Source organism: Cryptomeria japonica, chromosome 6 (genome assembly GCF_030272615.1).
Source record: "Cryptomeria japonica chromosome 6, Sugi_1.0, whole genome shotgun sequence".
Taxonomy (NCBI): Eukaryota; Viridiplantae; Streptophyta; class Pinopsida; order Cupressales; family Cupressaceae; genus Cryptomeria; species Cryptomeria japonica.
Window position 1 is genome coordinate 12,708,584 of NC_081410.1, and position 7,481 is coordinate 12,716,064.

Genomic DNA, 7,481 nt, shown 5'->3' on the forward strand with positions numbered 1-7,481 from the left:
GAGGAAAGAGGTATGGAGAGATAAAGAGAGAGAGGAGAGAAGAATAGATAGATATTGAAGAGAAAAATAAATAATGGGAGCAAGAGGGAGAGATAGTCTAAAGATAAAGATAGAGATAGGAAGTGATATATAGAGGGAGAGAGGGAGATATATAGTGGTAAAGAGAGATAGAGGGATAGATGAAATAAGTGATAGGGAGAGATAGATATAGAAATGAAAAGATATATAGATATAGAGGTCTAAAAAGAGGGAGGAGAGAGACAGAGGGAGAGAGATGGATGGATGGAGGGAGGACTGTTTGGAGATATAGGTGAAGAGAGGAAGATAGAGATAGAGATGAAGATAGAGAAAGAGAGTGAGAGGGGGAAAATAGATAGAGAGATAGAGGGAGCTAGAGGGAGAGATATTCATAGAAAGATAGGGTAGAGAGAGAGAAAGAGAGAGAGAGAGAGAGAGAGAGAGAGAGAGAGAGAGAGAGAGAGAGAGAGAGAGAGAGACATGAAGAGATGGACAAATAGAGAGAACCTAGAGATAAACAAATAGAGATGGAGAGAGGGTGAGAGAAATAGAGGGAGATAGAGGGAGAGATAGACATATATTGGGATTGGAAGAGAAAGAGAGAGATATAGAGATATACAAAAATAAAATGGGAAAGAGAAGTAGAGATAAAGGGATAGGGAGGGGGTTAGGGAGGGAATGAGGGAGAGAGAGATGGGAATAAATAGAGAGAAGGGTAAGAGAGGGAGGGCCTGAGGAGAGAGAGAGAGAGAGAGAGAGAGAGAGAGAGAGTACACATTAGAAATAGCAGAAGCATAAAGATATAAAAAAAGAGGGAGTGATGGGGAGAGAGGGAGAGAGGGATAGATAAGATAGAAAAAGGGAGAGAGAGGGATATATGGGGATAAAAGAGATAGAGATGATGATAGTTCAAGGAGATAGAGTAGATAATTTGTAAAACATAAAGGGGGTGAAAGAGATAAAGAGATATGGAAGGAGAGAAAAGGGAGGAGAGGGAGAAATAAAGGTAGAAAGAGGGTGATAATGAGAGAGAGAGAGAGAGAGAGAGAGAGAGAGAGAGAGAGATATAAAAAGAAAGAGTGAGAGAGAGAGAGAGAGGGAGAGATAGATAAAGTTGGAAGGATGGAAGGGGAAAGGAGAGAGATACATGGAGAGGTAAGGAGATATAGATTGGGGAGAGAGAGAGAGATGGAGATAATAATCAAATGACATGCTACCCTCATCATAACTCCCCAAGGACACATGCTATCCTTAAATTATTGACATGAAATGGGTAATCAAAAGTTAGTTGCTCTCTCTTGCTCTCTTGCTCTCTTGCTCTAAATGTTTAATTTAGGTTTTAAGTTGAAATATATTTTATTATAAAAATTTAAATATAATCTATACAATAAATAAAATTTAATAAAACAAAATGTATAAATTAAATTAATTCTAAGATTTTTTAATTATTAATTGTAATTCAATAAGAAGACAAATACTTAAAATAAAATTGCAAACTTAATAAAAACTAAAAAGAAATAGAAGAATTAGAATAAAATAAGTAATAAGATAAAATATCTAATAAAAGAAAATAACATTAAAAGATATTTTTTATCAAAAGAGGATAGTAATAAAAGAAATATTTCAATTCAAAAAATAATTATTTTATAATAATTAAAATTTTAATAAGATAAATAATTATAAATTAAATTAATTTTAATAATTTTTAATTATTATTTGTAATTTCATAAAATGATATAAATAATTAAAATATATTATAAATTCAATAAAAAAATAATTTAAATAAAATAAAATAAAACTAATTGTTCTTTTTTAGAATATTTTTTCTTTTCTTTTTAGATACTTAAAAGAAAAAGAAAAAGAAAAAGAATATCCTATAAAAGAAATAATACTAAAAGACATTTGATTCAAAAATAGATAATAATAAAAAATAGATTTTTTTATGTACATTTTTTTCTAATCAATAAAATTAAAATATATATTTTTAAATTTTTATCAATAATTTTTTTTTTTTAAATAATATAAATTTAAGCAGCTGAAATTAATTCTATAATCCTTCTCCTCCATTTTGAACCATTGATTTCGAAAAAATAGATTACCGTAATTTTGATAACTTTACTACTTTATAAAAAAAAATAAAACAAAATCGCCCAATATCATAAAATATAAAATAGCTTTTCCTTCCTTTCAAGAGTTAGGCTGAATTCCAAAAACCAGCTACGCTGGCGAACAAACAAATTACAGTAAAAAGTAGTTTTCATTTTAATAACGCCTACAACCCTGCCTGTAACGTAGGGGACACTTATGAGGAAGGCCCAGTAAACAATTGATATATCAAAATTGAACTGGTCAATTTGTCAAAAAAAAATCCCAACTGGATGACAAAAGCATTAAAATTAACGCCTCCAACTGTTGAATAATGAGAAAAGAAAAAGAAAAGTGAAGATTGTCGTGATCCACATTGCGGAATATCTGACCTCATCAGGTTTGCATATGGAATCGAATCTATTGTCATGTTTACTTAGTCATATCGCTAGCTGGAAATCCTTAATACCACCTTCCCCAATGCGCCTTAGATACTCTAACAGGCCTTGATCAAGATTCAATCCAATGCAATGAAGAATGTAAGCAATACAAAAGACGATGATGACGAGGACTCCAAATCTGCACTTCTGATTAATGGGAATGGAGATCTGAATGGCAGAAGGAAATTGAAAGTGCAATGGAATGATACCAATGGGAAAGAGCTCACTTCTGTATGGAAATTTGAGCCAAGGTAAAATCAGATCCTTTGAGGGAACCCAATTTTTATTTTTGTTTCTCTGTGAAATCTGTTCTAAACATGAAGATCAATAGTACCCTATATTGTTTGTCTTTTTGGGGGTTAATTCCATTCTAAACATAAAAATTAATAGAACCCAGTATTGTTTCTTGTGTTAAATCCATTCTAAACGTAGAAATCATAAGAATCCAAAAGTAATTTCTTCCTTAATCCATTTTAGATACGGAAATGAAGAGAACCCATTTTAAGAGATGAGTGCTTTTAAATTTAACTGCGAAGTTATTTTTCCTCTCTCTTAATATGCGCTTAAAACGATTACGAGCATAAAAACCTAAGGTCTTGAAGAGGTCAACCTGCGACCTTACCGTCCTCTGCTTTCTATCGAATGCTCTATGTTTGTATCCGGATTCCTTTTTTGGGTGTGTTATGGAAATGGAGCAAACATTTCCAGATTACCTGGTCATTCATTACTGTGGACCACATTGAATCTGTATTAAAATGAATTATCTTTTAAAGGAATTGCTGCTTTGGGTGAACGAACGGAAATCGGTTTTAATTTGTCAGGGTAAATATATGGCCTGAATATTGTTCTTTGGTTATAAAGAGGAGCCACTAATTCCTGGTTTTCGGTATCCTCATAGTTCATTTATACTAATTTTGGGTTCCTCCTTTTTGCCGATGTTATGAGGAAACTGGGAGAGAATTATCACCCTTAGGCGACACAATGGCTTTCTCTGTCCTTTAATGCAGGGCATTCGTTTGCACCTACAGCCTGTAGGTATAACCCACATTCTGGGTGGGCGAAATTCCTAGTAAGACAACCCTCGCCAATGCACCAGGGTCCAATACACCAGTGAGATAGCACTGGTAATGAACTTGGATTAAACATGTGAGTGTGTAAACCAGAATATTTTGCCTATGAGGCACCTTCTATTCATTACATTCTGGGAATTGTGGGTTTCAAAACATTCTGGTTTACACAGTCACATGTTTATTAATATTCATCCATACAGTATATTTTGCCTATGAGGCACCTTCTATATAAGTTCTGTTAATTCTTTCATGCTTATGTAGCAGTTGTGAGATCGTCCTCCTCTTGTCCGGGTTAGAAGATTTGGAAATTAATCGGTAATATCACGGCAGGTTGTTTGTCTATACCTATAGCTGCATCCTACAGTTTGGGTGGGGGATGAACTTAACAGGACAGTGATTGATGGTTACCGATGTGGCCACAATAAACATGAGTGGGACACTTTTCATGCATACGAGTTAAATATAAATAAGTGTGTTTTCAGTGTTAACACATACACTTACAGAACTCTCAAATTTAACCAAATCAAATGCATGGAACGCGTACGGATTGACACCTAGAATTTTTAGCATACCTCTCGGCCCATGTCAGATCCATGATAAGATGTATCTATGCTAACATATTTAGCCTCTGGAGTACACCATATGTTGAGAGGTTAAACCTTATTGTGGAAGTGGCATCTATTGAGAGATTAATTTTCTTTGTACAAATAGATAAATTCTCTTTTAGCAATCTTCTCGCCACAAGGATTGAAGAAGCGTCTAGTAAACATTGCACAATGAGAATAGATCCTGAGAAAATATCTAGTTCACTATCTGCAGAATAAGGTTTATGAAATTATACATTTAACTAGCATTGCTCTTGCAACTAGCACTCAAAAACATATAATTTAAATGGCAGGGTGCCAATGGATAGCTTGGAATAATTGCATTTGTTAGGACTTCAATTAATTATGAACTTGAACCTCGCAATTTTTTATATGGTATGGCGCTTAATGCCCAATTTTAGCCTATAATACTTTTTGGCTTGCCCTGTTAAGCTGGACTGAGTCTGTTTCAATAGAAGATCTGAACTGACAACTTTCAAAGTTTGCTATGTTTGAATCATTTGAGATTATTGTTTGTTTTTCTGATCCATTTTTAAAGGGTTTCATATGAATAATTTCATGGAGGCTCTCACCATTTTGTCTTCTATGGAGAGAGGTTGTGATTTTGGTTGGTCCAGGATTATTTGTGAATCTGATTTACAAGTGGTGGTGAATATGTTGAATGAGCAGTGCTTCGATGATGCTAATTGGCATTTATCTGTGGTTATCCAACAGATTCTAAGTTTGAGTATGTCTTTAGAATTTGTTACATTTTCTCATATTCTTAGAGAGTGGAATAGAGTAGTGGATTGCCTGGCAAAATGGGCATCTGATGGAATGCAGGGTTGGAATATTGCAGATACGGGACATGTGCTTTTGGATTTATCTCATCTGTTAGAGCAATTAGTTGCGGAGGATAGGAATGGGTAATTCATTGTTCTTTGCAGGACTGTTGGCCATTCTTGCTTTGTAATTTTCATTTGTGATTAATAAATTTTTACCCATTTTGTAAAAAAAAACCTACCTCATAAGGCTTGAGAATAATTAGGTTTGCTAGTTCTTCAATATAGCACATTTAGATCCCGTATTTATTTCATCTTTTAGCAAGTATAGCCTGGAGTATTTATCAAGAAAAGATCCACCTCTGTGGGGTATTGCAATCACACATGGTTTACAGTGATATGAATAATACCAAACCATTTTTTTTTTGTATTAAATCTTCCAAAGAAACATTTTTCTCTGCATCTCCTATCAATTCAAGACAAAAGATCATTTAATTTCCTGTAGAAACCCCCATGATCAGTCCTCTGTTCAAAAACATGGTAATTATCTCACAAACTTTTTTTTGTTCTTTGGAATTGCTCAGCTCCTGTTATTAAAATCCAGGTCAGGAAGGGGTCCATTAAAAGGATTATTTATTTGTAAGTCATCTAATTATACTGTTCAACTAGGAGTTGACCATGGACAAAAATGGACAGTTAGAATGGATTTATCATTTAGATGAGATATACAGCTGAGTCTTTGGGGTAGAATTTAAAAGATACATGTTTTTGGCTAGACTTGGTGAATTTTTAAAATTATCTATAATGGAATTCTAGGTTTCTGTTATATAGGTTGTTTTATGAAGCATGTCTAAATGTATTAATTTTATGTCATTTGATGGAGTACTATTACATTGAAACTGACTTGCACAACTTTTTTGGCACTAATGTCCGAATTTCATTCGTGGTTAGTGACTCTGACTCAGATGATGATAAGGATAATGAGCATTCTCAAGCTTGTAGCTGTGTCATTATGTAGAATTTTTACATCATTTGTGAGGCCAACAAAAGGCAGTTTTTTATGAATGGAGTCAGCACTCTATTCAGGCTTTGATCTTCGTATAGACCCTTACAAAGGGATTGTGATTATGAGTTCTCTTGAAAAATTGGTGGGAGGAGATTGATTTGCAAACGTCCGATAATGCCCTTTAGTTGTGTATACTATCATGGTTTTGTGATCATATGCAACAAATCATCAAAGTTTATTCTGCTAGGGCAACTCTGATGCTTCAAATTGATGTTCTAAAAGTATTTTTCGTTATACTGGATATTTCATGTACAGGAAGTGATTTAATGAAATCTAACTCTCAAGTTGTATTTCCTTGATTCTGTACAAATATATATGTGTTCCAGATAATCTTTTTGCTGTTTCCATTGTTTTGGATGGAGTACATCATATAGTTCTTTCTTTCTTTACTAAAGTAAGGCTTTTATCCTACTTAATGGGGTACTCCTGAAAGCCCTGTACATGGTACACTTTTGGTACTGACGCTGGTGAGGTTGCCTTTTGGGTTCTTCTATTATCCTGGGGGCCCAACTGTTATAATAACAACACCATGAGCAAATGTCATACGATTTCTTCAGGTAGATCTTAACTTTGACTATGACTATTTACTACTTTCCTGCTTTTAACATATAATTTTATGTGACATATCATACCATGACTTATTTAATCTTTTGGAGTTATCAATTATCAGTTGTTTTTCATTTATTTTGTGTATATACCACTGATATAATGGTTAATTGTGTTTATTTTGTCCACAAATTTTCATGTTCTTTATTGCTTTTATACTGTGTAAATTTAAGATTCACAAAAATTACTTTCATATCCATATTAGTTAACTAAGCTTGTATCTTAGCTTGTCTCTTCAAATTTGATAAAAAAATATAGGCTAATAATACTCTCAAAATGTTTCTCCCCTCATATCCGACATGGCTAAATGACTTGTTCTCTATGACTGAAAAAAATATCATATCATATCTAGAAGCCTATTCTAGCATGAAGAGAGCAGATTTTAAGTAAGCATGATAGAAACTGTGTATTCACGGGACATTCAATCCTTTTCTTCAATTTTACAGTTATTATCTGTGTGTATTTTGGTATTTGCAACTTAGCGTCAGAGCATCTATTCAGGATATGAAGTGAATGATATAAATGGTAATGCTTTGTTTATAAATGAACACATTTCGTTAGCTCTTAGGGACAAAAAGGGTGCATTCATATGTAATTATAGAAGTGGAAAGTGCATGCTTCGTTCCTTTTATCCTCTTGTTTTACACTCAGTTTTGGCCTTATCCTAAATGCATTGTCTTAATGCTCAGTATTTCTTGCTTTGTGCACAAATCGACTGCAATCTAATATTTATCACTCTAAATATCATATCTGAGTCATATTATCAGATTGGTCTAATTCATTAGGGGTTTCTACTCTTCAACTAGATTTTGTCCGCAATTATATTCCTT

The 7,481-nt window shown here is 33.5% G+C and overlaps 1 long non-coding RNA gene across 1 annotated transcript; it reads left to right on the forward strand.

Moving 5' to 3' along the window:
* The first annotated feature begins 2,199 nt into the window (after positions 1 to 2,199).
* LOC131069761 (uncharacterized) lies at positions 2,200 to 6,388 on the forward strand. Its single transcript, XR_009112215.2, has 2 exons — positions 2,200 to 2,794; positions 5,931 to 6,388. It is a non-coding gene; the product is annotated as an uncharacterized LOC131069761 (long non-coding RNA).
* Positions 6,389 to 7,481: the final 1,093 nt, after the last annotated feature.